The sequence below is a fragment of the Periplaneta americana genome, chromosome 11, assembly GCF_040183065.1.
Source record: "Periplaneta americana isolate PAMFEO1 chromosome 11, P.americana_PAMFEO1_priV1, whole genome shotgun sequence".
Classification (NCBI taxonomy): domain Eukaryota; kingdom Metazoa; phylum Arthropoda; class Insecta; order Blattodea; family Blattidae; genus Periplaneta; species Periplaneta americana.
The window spans coordinates 86502912-86521179 of NC_091127.1; the positions used below are offsets into that span (position 1 = coordinate 86502912).

Below are 18268 nucleotides of genomic sequence, written 5' to 3' on the forward strand. Positions count from 1 at the left end.
ATATTATAAAAAGTTATAAGAAAGAAAGAATAACAAAGTAATGGAAGAGGAAAGGAGGGAAACGGGAAAAGGCAAGTAGAGAAACATAACAAGGAAATGATTAAAGAGGAAGGGACAGAAAAATATTGAAGAGAACTGTAGAAGAAAAGAGAAAGAGAAGATTGCAAACCGGGGGTAGGAGAAATGGTGGTTAAGAAAAGAAAGATAAACAAGAGAAGGAAGATAAGATGTTGGATCATTGAGATCAACAGGGGGATGAAGTTCAAGAACAGGAAGAGGATGAGAAGATTGAGAGAATAATAATAATAATAATAATAATAATAATAATAATAACAGTAATAATAATAAAATGGAGTAGAAGCAAATGATACGGGGAGGAGAAGAATAAAGCGGTGAAGTCAGAAAAGGTGAAGATTAAAAGTGGAAGGAGTAAAACAAAGAAAAAGTCAAATTAGGTTAATTGAGAGAAGAAGCACAAAAGGAGCAAATGAAGAAGAAGAGCAGGTTGTTAAATGCGACGTTACGTTAAAAAGAATTACCACGCCGCGATCATAGATTAAAATTAAATCATTAAAGACGCCACTTCCCGAAGTTTTAGGAGTCGCGACATGGCTCTGTAGAATCATTCTGCTGGCAAAGAAAACGTCTGATGTTTTAACTGCTTGTGTGCAGGGAGGATAAGAGAAGAATCGACGGACCGAGACAGACCGGCAGAAAAACGTGGCGAAGTAATAGGCACGTTTGCAGCACCGCGTTGCGAAACGTGTCTAAAAATAACTCATTTTAGAGGTCTGAGCTCTTTATTTCTACTATTGACTGAAATCGTTACTCGTATTTATGGGACTTGCGTGGCGTTGTCGAATGCCGTTCCATTGTAGGGGTCGAAACAAGGACAGTGTCGCTCGGCGTAGGGTGTGATGAACTGGAAAAACGGTTCATGAGGACGACAAACAAGTGCAATCAGTCGTTCATCTGCGCATCCTCTCGAATTTTAATTAATACAAAATTTGGAATTACACATTAAAAAATTCACCTCTGTACACAACTCTTTTCCTTTTAATTGTATTTTATAATTATATATATTCTAGGAAACAAAATTAATTTGCATTAACATTGTATCAGATTCACTTGTTTTTAATTATTTTATTTCTTAAATACCTATTCTCGTATGATCGATTTTTTATTGTCCATAATATTCCTGGATTTTCAATCTGTACCTAACTATGGTGCTTGCCGATTGCTCCTCGTGTTATATCTCAGTAGGTAGACATTGGACAAGGTCGCAGTTGGGTTTTACTCTGGGTTCTCCGTTTCCCCATGTTAGGCATCTACATCATTCCGTAATAATCTTCCTCGTATGTAATCGTGAAACTTTGTAACTAATTCAACAGTTCATGCCATAAATACGAGTCAAAAATGACTTTCATACTCCATCGGCAAGTCTATCGTGCTATCAAACGGAGTGCGTTATATGGCAATAAACATTTTTAATATCTTCCCTATGGATGTAAAAATGCAACTCAAAACATAAGATTATTTAGGGCAAATTAAAGAAGTACCTAATTTCTCACGCCTTGTATTCTGTAGGTGAATTCATGACATTCAACAACGCTTGATAAATATTTCTGTGTTGTATTAAGAATTGATACTCAGACTTTATGCTGTGCAAATAGACTGTATTATAAAACTCTTCTGTATATACAGGATGTTAAAAAAAGTTTCCAATATTTTAGGAGGTGGTAGTATGCATCAAAACAAGAAAATAATGTCTAATAAACATGGATCCTACAATATATACTTTCTGAGATCTGAACACTTGTTCATAGGAGGTGCTCAATGTGACGTCCATTCATGACAATGCATTTCTCTGCACTACAATACAGCAGACTACCAGATAATCATACTGTAGTTGACATCCCTGGCATGGAATAATGATACGTCACAAGGAATACTAAAAACAAAAGTTTGATTGCGGATATGAGCGGAGTTCAGCAGAGATGGCGTTGTGAATTTTCGTAATCAGCATGTGTAGACTGATGAAAATCCCCATGCAGTTGAAGAAACAAGGCATTAACACCGATTCTCAACCAACTTATGGGCAGGCGTTCTTGGCGATAGATTAATAGGGCCATACGTGCTACCACAGAGATTAACTGGGGATCGTTATCAGGACTTTCTTATTAACGTATTAAAACAAATTCATAGAGTGCGTGATTCCTTACGCCTAGGGGCAGAGAAATGCATTGCTATGAGTGGACGTCACATTGAGCACTTCCTATAAACAAGTGTTCAGATCTCAGAAAGTATGTGTTGTAGGACCCATGTTTATTAGACATTATTTTCTTGTTTTGATGCATACTAGCACCTCCTAAAATATTGGATAGGCCTGCTTCTTTTTAACACCTTGTTTTTCAACTAGACTGTGACTATAATTAAGAATTTATATTACTATAAAGACATTTTTTTGTTTAACATGTTCCATATTCCAGCTATGAAGTAATGTACGAATACCATGGAATGTAAATAAATACAGTACAATACAATTTCTCCATTTCGTCATCATTCCATAGCATTCCCCGAACTCAGGCTGGCGACGCACAGAGGGGGCTGGCCTAGGGATGTGTGGAGTTGTCAGCTCGAAATCTGGGTACGCATCAAATCTTAGTATAGTCAGCCGGTGTGGCTTTGGTAATGCACCTAGTTTGAGGGTTGGTATAATAGATCTTAAAAGGTCCCAGTGCTGTGTCATAGTGTCTCCCTTCCGAATGTCTTATTACAAACTCCAAAAGCCGTCTTTTTCCAGTATAGACATGATTTTTTAGTGAAACATATAGAAACTCTTTACGTCAGAATTGAGGAGCAACACTGTGTCTTCGGAATATGAATCCCGTCAACAGTTGTAGGAAGACCAGGAGTCGTGCCGCAGCGTGTCGGCCTGTGGGTGCTGTTGTGTCTGTTTGCAAACACGGTACAAGCTGCGAACACGTCTGGGAAGACTGGCACTGCGACGGACTCATGTGTAGGAGGAACATGGACGTAGGAATTTGCTAAGTAAATAATTAAACCCAGAGTGAGACATTCAAACAAGGTAGTGGCAGCTTGGAACGGCGCGTTGCGAGAACGTGTCGGTGTCACATTCAGCTTCCGTTCACAATAGGGACTCGGCCGGCGAAAGGAGGGAAGTTAGTGGTGGGTAAAATGTCTTCTTATACTCTCCTCTACTTCCGCTCTTCCTTTTTATTTTCCTCCTCCTGCTACTACACATCACATTTTGGTTCACAGAATGTTTAATTCTGCCTTTAATTTAATGTAGAAAACAGAGCTAAAATCGCAATAAAAATTAAAATAAATGTGTTACAATATATCGTTTGTTTTGTAACGAATTATTCATTGTAAAATAAAATCCGAGTTACGCAAAGCGGTGTTTAATCTTCTTTTAAGCCTCGATTCTGTTTATAGCTTTGTTTTGATCTCGCCATCCGTGAATCAGAAATAAAAAGGGAGTTTGAACACTTACTCGTACAGGAAATATCCAAAATAAATGCCGGAAATTGACGAAAAGCATGCAAATGCAACAAACAAGCTTACATACTTCATTCACAAACGCATGGCATTCATTTTAAAATCTCTTCAAGTAATAGGCACTAATTTAGGCCTATAGATTGAACGATGGATTTGAGATGATGATAATGATTATTATTATTGTTGTTATTATTATTATTATTATTATTATTATTATTATTATTATTATTATTATGTTTGCTCTCATTTGTAACTCATACAGATCTAGCGAACTCAGGTTTCACTTCCTTCAGATGAGAGTGAATTTATCTTTCTCGCAGAAATTCTGAAGTGTATCAGTGTCTTATGATTGTTAAACGTTGCTGCCCATGTGACCAGAGAATTGTGATAGACCTGAAAAATGTCTTGTCTAGTCTTGTCTTGTCTTGTCTTGTTTTGTCTAGTGCAGCCGTACTCGGTGATATAGTGGATTTTAGGCGACCAGCGAGAGCCGAAAGTTTGTAACAGCAATGATGACTGCCTTATACAGTCTGTCACTTAGCAATGCTTACCTTCCTGTCTACTCGTATCGAACCGAAATATTACTGTCTCAGCCGGGGAAGGTGGAATGGGGAGCTAAGCTAGTCTGCAGTGACTCGATTGAGGTATTAGTGTACAGGCCTGATCTACATTAAAGTCTCTAGGGTTATAAAATTCAGTGGCGCTACTGAAAGCAGATTATAGTGCTTTTAGGCTTTTCCGGATCTAAATGCAGTTTATTTAGGCCTATAAATCTTTGGCATCATTATATTTTATTATTCCTATAAAATATGCTCAAAGCCTGTTCCAGTCGAATCCAGTCATCGCTTTCAATCCCATCTCCTTTCTCAAGTCTATATATATATATATATATATATATATATATATATATATATATATAACTTTTCTGTATGTATTCGTCATTATTTATAAGTGATAAAATTGTTCTTATAATACAATCTCCTCCTGTTAAATAGTCCCTTGTATGAATTTGATCCAAGGCCTATATTTTGTCCTCATACTCGTACTGAAAGAGGAAACTGGAAAATCGCTTTTTGATTGCCATGTCGAAGTATGGAAATAAGGTAACTTAGTGATGAATGGCTGACGAAATATAAATTCACCGGAAGCTTTTTTCTGGCAATACATTTACTGGCACAAAATTAGAGGATGGAAGTAAATACTTTGGCGAAAGCTAAGTTGCAGACATGTATAGATTAGCTATTAGAAAGAACTATTTATAACGTATTTCATACGAAAATAAACCACGTAAATTTTAAATATTTCTCACATTATTTAGCTAATTATAATTTTACAGAAACTGTACCAAAGTAACACATGTTAGTTTCGAAGAACACGTTTGATTCTGGTTGGAGACGACGTATTAATTTTTTCGTTGTTAACATATCCAGCAAACGATTTCTCAGAAACATAGTGCAAAGATCCAGTTGTAGCACAAGAAATTAGTTGTTGTTAAAGGAGACCAGGAATATTCTCTAAGATGTGTTGTGGACAAAAAGGCCAGGAAGACAAGTTGGTTAAAGCGCTTTCCACTCCCTATCATTCTTATTTCCCCAGTAATTCATAATCGCCCGTCTTTCTTTCGTTACGGCAGCAGATAAAATTCAATGTCCTGTGTTGTTCAGTGATCGCCATATTTGCTGGTTTGCCAGTTGAACACCTGGAGATCGCGATGGGTTTTAAGTGCAATAAGAAATCTCGAAACGTTTTTTGAACGTAAAACAAAATTGAAAAATCGATTCCTCAGTTTCACAGAACGTTAAAATTCTTTCACTTTAATAGTAAGAAATATTTCACATACAATTTCTACTCTGTTAGCTGTAGGCCTAATCCTGATCTATCCTTGCATATGAATGGTTAAATAAACGTTAAATTTAATAATAACAATTAGTAAGAAAGGGTTGATAATTGGTCCGTTCCATCTCCGTAAGGAATTGGTGATTCCTGTGCATGTTTGTTATTTTGGTTGGCATTTGTATGTAGCCCAGGATCTTGAATTGATGAAGAAAGGACATTACAATTGTTCCTGTATTTTTCAATAGGCATACCTCTTATTAGTTAGCCTGCCGATACTTCATTCTTGCTTTGTTTTTTGTTCATTAGTTGATATCTTACTCTTCGCTTCACATTCCTATCACTTCTTTTTTTTCTCCATAATTCGACGAGTTCTGAATTTATTCACTTCGTCTTTCGTTTTCTTATAAGGAAACGACAGCTTACAGCTATCCTTTGCGGCAATTCTCCTCTTTATCTTACTCCAGCTGGTCGACTGCACCTCGCTATTTTAAGTATCGTTCTGGGTTTGCTCTTCACACGTGAGTGTTTTATTCTCTCCTGCAATTCTTCTAATTAGTCTTTCTTAAAATTAAATATCCGGAGCTCTGAAGGTAGAAAGACAATCCCTTTACAGCATTTAACCCTTAGAAGCAGGAAGACTTAAACCACTATTGCACGCAAATGACTAACTCTTAACCAGGGGTTCGTATACCTGCATAATCAGCTAAATTAGTGTTGGGTTCGTTAGCCGAGCGGTTTAAGGCGCACAAGATATGTCCGGCCAGCATATCGTGCCTAAGATAGCAGGTTCACGTCCCGGCCACTACAGTCAATTGAGCCTGTGGTAAAGGATGGGGAGGGCCCATGTAAAACAATCGGTGTAATGGTACGCATGGAAGCTGACGGGACTTTTAGTTGACAGGAGTTGAAATGATTTTTCTCCTTTTTTAAGAAAAAAAAAGCATTACAAAAAATGATTGTTTTAATCAAGTGCAATATCCTTAATGTTGTATAAAATTAAAGAATATCAACGTATTTTGTATATAACATACAATTTATAACATATTATATCACGTCATGACCATAATACTAGCTGGCCACTATAATAGACGCACGGCTCCTAAGGGTTAAGGAATGTGTGTGACGATGTTGATGACGATGATAATAATAATAATAATAATAATAATAATAATAATAATTGTTATTATTATTATTATTATTATTATTATTATCATTATTATTATTAGACAGCGGAAAAAAAGTCATTCGGATGTGAAGATAACTACAACGCGACTAATTTGTCTCGTCAGAGCGGTGGTTGTTTACGTGAGCACAGTAGGTACACTAGAGGTATAGGCCGGGGAAATGTAAATTGAACACGGAATAATCACTGAATATTGGTTGTACGTTGGTATAACTATGTAATGGCATATTTTGTGTACTTTTCGATAAACCCTTAAAGTGAAGATTATCCAACGTATTGCTGGAATGTTGTAACTTATTATCATTCGACACAAATCCTGGCAAAAGTCATATTTAATATTTGAGGCGTAATTTGGACTTGAACTCTTATTTTCTTCTAACATACGAGCAACATTTTTCAAGTGTTTATGTGTATTACAGTGATGTTCTATCGATTATTTTGTTATCTTTTTTAATGTAGGTTTAATTTGTAATTCAGTAAATACAAAAATATTCTTTGTTCTTAACTTCTATGATAAAATATCTAGCTTTCATTAATTAGGTAATCTTGTCGTAGTTTAATTTTTATTATATTTGTAATTGTAAATTTAATATTAATTGTAATTTTATTGTTCATATTATAGTTATAATCCCCTGGTAGAGGGGCAGAGAAGACCTGACGGCCTTATCTCTACCAGGTTAAATAAATAAATACTAAATACTAAATAAATAACCGACACTTAATTGTTTCACCAGTATCACTACTAAAAATGTGGATACCATATTCTTAAATTAAAGAATACACGCTATGTATTCTGTCTTCGGCATTATGATCACTTCACACAAATGAAGAATATGTTTACGTATCTCAATATTCTCTGTTCACGTACGGATGAGGACTGACTGAGAACGCAGAGTGCAGTTGTTTTCGGTGTTCGCGTGGTGCTCTGTGCGGACGGTACCCTGTTGTACCTACTTGGGATGCGTGCACACCTCATGCCATAGTCTATACTTACAATACTTGTAAACCTTAAACATGACTCTTATTTGACTTTTTTCCGCTGTAGCTCAGTTGGTAGAGCAGCTGGCTACGGACTGGAAGGTCCGGGGTTCGATCCCAGGTGGTAACAGGATTTTTTCTCGTTGCCAAACTTTCAGAACGGCCCCGAGGTTCACTCAGCCTCCTATAAAATTGAGTACCGGGTCTTTCCCGGGGGTAAAAGGCGGTCAGAGCGTGGTGCCGACCACACCACCTCATTCTAGTGCCGAGGTCATGGAAAGCATGGGGCTCTACCTCCAAGCCCCCAAATGCCTTCATGGCATGTTACGGGGATACCTTTACCTTACCTTTGCCTAATAATAATAATAATAATAATAATAATAATAATAATAATAATAATAATAATAATAATAGGCCTAATAATAATAATAATAATAATAATAATAATAATAATAATAATAATAATAGTAATAATAGAGAAACATTTAAATAAACAAAAACGATACTATATCGTTTAATAGACATATGCTCTGAACTTTAAGTTGGATGCAATATATATTAAGAGAGAGAAATTTATGGAGATGGTCGAGGAGTTTGAACACCCCTGACGGAGAACATTTACTGCACGGGGCACGACCAAGACTTTTTTAGACACGCCCAAATGGCGTATAAACAGAGAGGCGCCTCTGCTGCAATTTACGATGTCACGTTTGGCGGTTGTCCAAAGTGAGAAGAGAGGAAAAACCGCGCAGCTCGTTCCCACCTCTGTCCCAACTCCATTAAGTGGATTCGTTCTTGCATCTCCACAACAAACCGAATTATATACGGCTGCAGCTTTTTCCGAATATAAAACTAACATAGCATTCCCTTACCTACCGAGCTAATCGCATTTTAAACAGAGGCGCAAGTCACAAACGAAGAGACACCAAGTGCTTAGTCGTAGTTTAGAATACAACTTCTCACCACAGAATTTGTATTCGAATCTCAGGATGTTTTGTGAAATGTAAAAGTAAGGATTTATGTTAAAAATGTTATCTTCCAATAATTTCCACTTAGACGACAGAAGTGTAAATAGTTACAGAGTTTGCAATTGCTCACACTAATTTAAACGTTTGTGCTTGTAATCAAAATTAATTTGCATATTTATTAAAATGATTGTATTTATTATTTAAAATTAACTTTTTAATAATAGTGCAAACACAAATATTAGCAGCAAAGCTTTGTCTGTCATTCCAGTCGATTATTCTTCAGTATTTCAGTACCATCCTTTCATTTTCTAATTACAGATATTTGTATGACTGTTTGAGATATTAGAAAATAAGAACTAGGTTACATTAGTTCATATTTAAATCTTTACAGTGTGTGTAATTTGTGATAGTTGAAATAAATAATAAGATGATAAAATATTCAGCTATAGCAGGTTATACGTTGGTAGACAGAAGGAAAAGAGAATATCTTAGAAAAGAACAACAGTTAAAGCAGGATATCATAAGAACAATTAAGGAATTTCTGAATAAATAGATAGAAAGTGTACAATATAGTCCAGTAGAGAAATTAAAAAAGCTTTATGATAGGTGTATTATAATCCATAAGGTATGAGGTCTTTGGGAGAAAATAGTGGGCAGTTGTTTTGACTGAATTTGGGGCAATTCAGAATGCTTAAAACATGACCGGTATATGAATTACACTAGTCAACAAATTGAATTTTTTTTCGTGTATCTGGTGTGTAAATGGGTCGATTTACCTCATTTTGGGGTGCTAAATTCAGTGAAAAAATCAGCTTCTTTCTACAACATCACATTTCCTAGATACACAGTACTAACACAAAGACAATACGATATTGGCAGATATGGCTCATTTTAAATACAAACATAACATAACACTCAGAACCCACTAAAGTTTTCTTGACAAAATAAAAAATTCTGATAAACCAACAAAATCACTAAAATAATTCACAGTAAGCCTAATCCAAGACGTTAATATTTACAATGTTTAAAATCAATTTCTTTCTGCAAAATGGGATGACGATGCTTTCCTTTTGTACATTATGTTATAAATGGAACTTTGAAAATTCTGGTAGACCAAATTTTGTTTCTGGGTCTGTACGGTGTCTCATCCGTCTCTCTAAAAAGAAACAGTAATCACCCATCATTGAGCGGTTCCAGTAACCTTGGTAACGAATATCCATGGTAAGATATATTGGTGAAAACGTTCACCCTATTCGTCACTACAAGCACCTCATTTTTCTGGGGAAAAAGTCAAAGTGTTAGTGTAAATGTGAATTTTGAGTTCTTCCAGTTAACTAGCAAAGCAGTAACTATGGAAATATTTATCATCTCTTCCGTTACCTAGAAATCCGTAAACAATGGTTTTGAAAGAGGACCAAAGAGTTAACTCAAGATTTGTGAGGTTTGCATTAAAAGTAGGATCTTTCAACAGCTTCCTCATTTGTAGCTCAATAAATATAGCCTACCTTCTTCCACCGTATACTACATTCAAATAAAGAATTTAACCATCATAATCCTTATTTATTAAACAATATCTCCGAAAAAAAAAACACAAACAACGTAAAATATTAAAAAATCCATAGGCCTATAAGATCTAAAATATTTCAAAACCCTTACGTGATACAGGAATTTCGAAGGCCGTTTCAGATTCTACAACCAAAAATTGATATGAATTGATGTATCGCACACCAGATGCAAAATGGCTGTTTAACCATTAAAACAAACTAATTATGTCTCGAAATACAACCAAAAATTTACGCAAGATCCTCGCTTATTTATTAATTAGGCTATTTATAAATCATTATAAGAATCATCATCATCATCATCATCATCATCATCATCATCACTTTCATCGTCGTCGTCGTAATTTTGTGGCTTATAAACTGAAATAAAATGTGTTTATTTCGTATCTAGTATTGGACGGGTAAACTTATTTCAAGTTCTATTATATGTAATGAATAACATGTCACTGATATTTTATGAATTTGAATGCAACACAACACTATAGGCTCAAGTTAAAGAACAATAATTCTATAGCCATCCTTGACCTTGGCGAAAATAAAAGATAATATATGTTTTTTTTTAAGTTTAAACGATACGTAACTAAAAACATAGAACACAAGCCTGTATTTTATTACCAATAAATTATTGGTGACAGAGACGACAAAAAGTAGAACCTGTTTACATTAAAGATAAAATCATTTCATATGCATCATTAAATGCATTCTTAATGAGAAGTTTTACTTCTGTACCTTCGCGAAGACAAAGGCTACCTACTTTATTCTCAGGTTTCATATTACGTAAGACGGTACGAGACCTGTTTTCTGGTCTGCATGACAGACAAGGCTGTGAACGAGAGCATTGCCGTAACGAGAAGAATTGACACCTGTTGAGAAGCCGTGACAGTTGCCAAGTGAGGACTTCTTCCCCTCCAGAGACAATCTTCGCATGGATCCACGCGCTTTCCTGTAACGTTAACTGAAGGCCTTGGTTATAAATTATAATCGCAGTTGGGGCATATAATTATGTTCGTTAGTTGTCTTCGGTACATCAAAATAAATATGTCTAAGTGATGTTCTACATTGTCTTCGGTGTTGACCTGACCCTATGTGACTGAAATATCGTCATATCCGTATAATATTAGGTGGTAAAAAAGTGAACAAAAGATAACATTTCAGAAGTCAATCGCATTCCCAGTAAAATAATGTCATAACTCGAAAATTGTAATTTGTAAAGATACGCTATTTTCTAGTAAAGTACTCCACCAAAAATATTTTAATAAATGGATACGAAAACCTTTGATCATAATCGACTGACATTTGCTCTTCCTCTTGAGTGATATTGAAATGCTCTCTTTGGAAAGCGGTTATTCTCCATTCTATCCACCCGTAGATGCTCCAGCCATCAATACGCTGTAGTATGCCCTGGATCTGAAGATCACTTCTAATATTTTCAGTTCTTCTATGCTCTAATAATGAAGCATATACATTATTTTACTGAGAATGGGATTGTGTAGAAATAGGCCTAATAAAAATTAGTGAAATCTTTCTTCAAGGGCTCTCGTATTTGACAAGGTTATTGATATTTTATGTCAGTGGCCGTTAAGTCGTGTAATTTGTAATTAATGAATTCATAATCAGAGTCAAGTTATAATTTCGTCGCAGTTAAGTCTGAGTTCTAAACCAAAAGTTTAAAACCTTCTTCTCGAATAGTTAAATTTCCTGAGGCATCATATATGCTTAGTGCAGACTATTTGGCAGCAAATCGGACGTATTCTTAGCAGTGCTCCACACCGCGGTGAGTTTCACTACATATAAATGCGCTCTGGCTTTCAGGATAATTTCTCTGATCAATTTGTTCTAGTATAATTGTGGGATTTAAGGGCAGCATTCCACTCGGCCAGGCCATTTTATATCAGTTTGGTTGACTACATATAGACAATCATGGCAACGGTTCCATTATTCCGGTAGTAGCCGTAATGGAAAACAGCAACACAACATGGCTGGTTGGCCGCGGCATGCTTTTCTCTTAATGAAGAGCACTGAGATAATGGTATTACTGCCTTCCAGTGCACACATAGAGGCGGACAATTATAGCCCGGAGTGGGGGTAGGGGGAGGTGGACGCACGGTGACAGCTGGGCACATGCGTGACCCCTCTTGCAACATCCCCATTATTTGGTTGTGTAAACTTTTCGTTCTGTCCATTGTTTGGATACAAGGGGAGGAATCCACCATCCGTACACAATCCTGTGGACTACTTTTTTATTTTTAACTGGCAAAATTGAACTAATGTGATGGTGAAATTGATGTCATTTCATCAATAATTTGCAAACACTCAAAATATGCAATATAGACTTCATATTAAAACTGGGGTAACAATGTAGCCGAATACGTTAGAGTTTTGACTAAAAGTAAATCATTTTGTTTCCTAGTTTTATCCTCTGCGTTAAGTGGAGGATTTCAATGTTGTGATTTCATGCCTATCAAACAAGTCTCCCTTCGAGCAAATTTTACATGTACTGAGAAGGAAGGTGTCGAAACGATATGCAATATACCTACATTTATTTTAACTATGAATGTACGGTACATGATACATTAAGGACTAATTTAATTTTATAAATCAATAATCTATAGCCTACGTTATTAAGTAAATTAACTTATACTGCACTGTTTATACAATTCTTGTCTCTGTCGTCACTTGATAAAATAGTTCGGCACGAATCGGAATCACGTGATTATCATGGTCTAGTCATGGCCATCTTGACAATCGCCTAAAATAAATACATGTTCAAAGTTCTAAAAAACAAAGAAATTGCTATATTAAACTCATGTTAAACGTGCCTTTATATATAAACTTGTTCAATGTTGGCCATGTTATAACTATGAATGTGACGTCACGGCGTAACCTTTCTTTCTCGTTAGCCACAATAAAACAGGGCCTATCTATTAATCTGCTTCTGAAATAATTACTATGTTACTACATTCCCAGATGGTGCATTTATTAAGAGTAAAGTCTCAACTTGAGTAGGATATACGCAAAATACGAGTGTTTGGTTACTGGTGTAATATTATATGTTGCACATAAATTTAACCTGCAGTTTAAGAATCATTAATTATGTTTGGACTTGACATAAATAAAAATGGGCACGAAGTGTATTATGAATTATATGTAGGTACAGTAGGTATATTTATATAGTGCAGTGCGTTCGTAGTTCGGCCGGACCTCTAAAACGTTCAAATTTGAAAATTGTACTTTCAATTATTGTTCCTTTTAAATCGAACCCGGACCACCTGGTTTCGCGGCCAGACGCGCTAACCGTTACTCCACAAGTGTGGACTACTTTGGTTAAGATCCTCTACAAAAGTGATGATGGAAAGAGTCGTAAATCACAATTCTTAAAATAGGTGAAATTATATGATATGTAATAACTGCGTGGGAATAGTTTTCTTGGGTGCTATGGATAGACATTTCGCTAGCCCGCGCTACGAGCGTACTAAACCAGCCCCGGCTATCGAGTGATTACTTGTACAGGATTCATATCATATCACATCATATCGCAAACACTGGTTTATGAATACGAAAAACGTTAGTTCCGGAAGCCCGCGCTAAGAATGTCTATGAATATGGCCCCTAGTGTTTTCCGATTAAATAGCCTACTTAAAATAATGCATTTGCTTTGTTTGTGTATTGTCGCGATATGACTTCCTAAGTTAAAGCGACATAAAATAAATGAATTTAAAAAAAATGCATTTGTGTTTATACTAGTTTTTGAACTATAATAATAATAATAATAATAATAATAATAATAATAATAATAATAATAATAATAATAATAATTACAGGTTCTATTGTAATACTAAGCCTATAGTACACATAAAAATGTTATTGAAATTTAAATATGATTCAAAGTGTGAATTAATGAAAACATTAGGCCTATATCCAGTTGCAAGTGAGAAAGAAGTCACTGAAGCAAATAAAGTGGAAAGAGAGGAAACAGTCGTTTCTCTACGGGAAACGTTTTCATTCCCTCTCATCACATTGAATTGGAAGCAAGTTGATATCAATAGTCGTGAAAATCTAAAAGACGGGCCGCTGTGTATAACCTTACAACTCACCCCCGCAATACTGCCACGACTTAACCCCTTGTGTCTCCACCACATACTGCGAAACCAATTGGAAACAATTGTCCACGGATCTGCATCAAATGAAACAATCAGCCTGCCTCCATGTACAAATGCCGTGTAATGGACAAGTCTATCGTTCTACGAACACCAGGTGGAAAGTAATTTTAGCTTGAAGGGATGTTTCACAGAATGAAGGGAGGAAAAAGAGATAATGGGGAAGGTGTTGATTGCTGTTTTTAAATAAAAAAATACACACCGTGACGAAAAGTTTGGCGGGGAAGAATGACTTGGTAGGTGCTTGACGGAACGAGTACATTGAACTCCATAAAACAAACACTAAATGTTGTACGGAAGGACATCTCACTAGCCAGAATAAGCACTAGCATCTTGAGTTGCCGATGGCAAGCAATTAACAGCAATGGCAGGGAGTTGAATGTGTCCGTATCGGTAATTTCTGCTCCTCATTTTAGAGCGCAGTCTTTCCTCCTCCTCCTTGTCGTCAGCCTTGGGCAGTTTACCCTACTTAGCATTGAAAAAATGCTGAGCACATTCATCATAACCCCTTCATCTCTGGTCCTAATAGCAAAGCAATCTCCGTGGCAGATGGTTATGCCTGGTAACACATCTAATTGAGTTAATTCGTTTTAAAAAGAAATACTCGTCCTCAGATTCTCTTGTTCTGTTGTCTAGATGAGGTTCAGGATATTTGCATCCGTCCGTAGTCAACCATATTGTTTTTATTATTGACAAGGTAGGGACACTCGGTGAATAACGGATCCGACTGTAAAAGCGGCTGTAGGCTTATTAATGACTGCTGTGAGAGAAAACTGTGCTATGGAATCTATATTAACTTATACAGTGCGGAAGTGAAATAGCCTTGCAGATTTCCAAAGCGATTAACTCATTTCACCGGCATTATCAACTTCATCTCATTCAGACGCTAAATAACCTAAGATGTTGATAAAGCGTCGTAAAATAACCTACTAAAAATTAAAATTATAATAGCCTTGGTAGTTCAGTTAGCAATGCACTAGCTTATGATCGAAGTTCCGAGTTCGTATTTTGGCGATGACAGGGTTGTATTTGTGGTGGACAAAGCCAAAGTTGTGAGGTTTCCTCGAGGTTTTCCTTTTTTCTTTCTTCTGCATGCCAAAAACACTATCCTTAGTTTCCTTTTCATTATCATATCCTTTTCGAAAAATAGGGCATCACTTGTGTTTGCGTGACGCACAATCCATCGTGTTCCTCGCACTTTATCCAAAGATTGGTATGTGACATTGTTGATGGATTCTAGACAACTCGTAGTTCTACATAAGAGTCACCGGAGTTCCCAGGTTCTTGTTTGCCTGACGGAGACATGACTCATATAAATCTATAAAGTACGACAAACATGGTACACGGATTTGATGGCTGGAGAGGAATTCATGGTGTGACGGATGGTGGGCCGGCTTAGCCGGGCAACACAGTCGTATACAACTCGGTCTATTACAGATTCAGATAAAGCCTACTTATGTTGAAGTGCTTAGTGATACTGAACGTGTCCACCGCTGTGGAGTAACGGCTAGTATGCCTGACCGAGAAACGAGCGGACCCGGGTTCAAATTCTAGTTGGGACAAGTTATCTGGTAGAGGCATTTTCCGGGGTTTTCTCTCAACCCATTAAGAGCAAATGCTGGGTAACTCTCAGTGCTGGACGCTGGACTCATTTAGCCTGTATTATCACCTTCATCTCACTCAGACGCTAGATAACAATAGCAGTTAATACAGCGTCGAAAAATATCCGATTAAAAAAATATACTGAATGCCCCATCCAGTAAGCACCTCCACTGTATTACCTCTATTAGAACTACTCTTTGCACATCTTCCAAGTACAAATTTAATGTTAGCAACCATGTTTGTCTTCAGTCCCTGCCATTTTTAATATAAAAGTTATACCCTAAAGGCCAGTATTAAAATTTGTTTAACTTATTTGTATATTATAATAGTTTAGACTGAATGAATATGACAACCGCCGTCTGTAGAAAAATAAAATTTGAATTATTTTACATGTTATAAATCAGTAGCAGTGTCGTAGGATTTTCTATGGCTTGAAATGACGTGAATATCATGTACCTGAATGTGCTAATTCTGAAAGTAAAGAAAGAGTTAGGCCTGTGGTAATTTAAATATTTCTGTATCAATGAGGAAGTTCTTTGGCTGTTGAATGCGTATTTTAGTCGATGGTTTATATAAATTATGTAACATGTTAAAGTGTATGTATTGTCACCTAATTTGAGACACTCAAACAGTAAACAGTTAACATCGCTGTTGGTTCCTTCTCATTTAGAAAAGTAACAATTCTATTCAATAACTCTATAAACTACTGAGTTATCTTCCAGGTGCAATGATGAAACTGATCGTATCGAAATGGGTATGAGGATTCGCTATAGTATTACTTGACATTCGACTTACAATTGATTAAAATCCCAGAAATCCTCACCAAAAATCATCCCAGGCTGAATTCGAACGCATCTCTGGCTCGCTATTGAGATTTGTGAAAGAAAGGCAAGCGTAATATTTTTATAAGAAAGCAAAATACGGTTGGAGGTTAAAGTCTCCAATGAAAAAATGTCCACACACAGGAATGCCCATACATGAAAACGTCTACATTATAGCCTATTAATGTCCACTCAATTAACTGTTCCCTGGGGAAAATGTCTAATTTATTCAATGTCCATTAATTTGATTACATAAATGTCCAGTGTAAAAAAAGGTCCAATATATTTTTCATAATTTTACTCAACCTCTTCGTCCTGTGCCTCTGGCTGTATATGAAATTTTAAGTTGTATGTTGAAGAACACAAGTAGCGTTTATCGTCATAGTTGTTTTTATACCCATTGTGCCTCCTTTCTCTGTTCTCCTTTGGTTGCTAATACCTGTATAACAAATCCTGTTTATAGAAGGCCTAATGTTTACGTCGCCTGCTTGAAATTGAGTCATAATTTCGTTCCGGATATTCCGTGGTTGAGTTCTGTCTAATTCATCATTTACATTTCTCTTAAATCTGTTTCTATCGGGAAACATGCCAAAATTTCTTCATCTTCAATTTGTCTGATGACCTCTCTTACAATTCTGGATGGTCCTTCATGTGACCTTCCTGCAGCCCTTTCCCTTAGTGTCGCATTAACCCGTAGAACTTCAACTGCAGCAAGATCTGCCTCCTGCAAATATTGTCTTCGTCCATCTTTTAACATCGTTATGTTATCCAGATCTGAATAGCTTATATCTTGCATTATTAGTTTTTCTTTTCACATAACTCCAATACAATTTATTGTCGCCTCTACTTCTGGAGTGCTAGTGATAGGCATATGTATTCATCTTTTATTAAAATGTTTTGTTTTTCTGTGAACGAATGATTCGGGCTATTATGTTAATCAAAGTTCGTAACAGAAAACTTAGTATTTTGAATATGCTTATCAACGGCTATATTGCAATACAATGCATTGAAAAATGTTGGACATTTTTGTTCGTGGACATTCAGCAGTGGACATTTTCCTGACTGGATACTATTTTTGCTTGGACATTTTGCACTGGACATTTCTGCATGTGGCCATCTTTTCCGCTAGACGTTTTCGATTGGACATTTTAAGCGAAAATCCACTTCTTTGAAAGTTCATTTCCATGGGGGGGGGGGGGGAAAGTCACTAAATTGAAAACATATACCATTATGAATTACGAGTGAAGAGAGAAGTTACTTTAGGAGTAATAAGTTCAAAGCTTTAACTTCCATTACAGTAAATCTACCGGAGTTAATGCACTAGCAGTGCCAAGACAATGATTCAGAGTAATACTACAGAAAATATTAATTTTTTGTGCTATGTAGAGCATTAGGCCTACGTGTATTAAAAGTTACTCTGCTTTGTAATTCTGAAAACTTCTGATTAAAATCTAAAAGATTCATTCCTATATTTCTTCCATTAAGAACATTAATCTTTTGTGAAAAATGTTGTTTTTCAACCTCGCGTACTGCCGATCATATATTGGGAGCATAAGAACGAAATAAGAACGCTCCATTTGCACGGGCTCCAATAATCCGCTGTCCAGTCTTGAGTAATGTCTGTTTTTATTCAGCTCTA

General features: G+C 36.2%; 1 protein-coding gene across 5 annotated transcripts in view; it reads right to left on the reverse strand.

Moving 5' to 3' along the window:
* LOC138709175 (zinc finger protein basonuclin-2-like) overlaps window positions 1–18268 on the reverse strand; it is an 893892-nt gene that overhangs the window by 483357 nt on the left and 392267 nt on the right. The gene's annotated exons all lie outside the window — the stretch shown is intronic.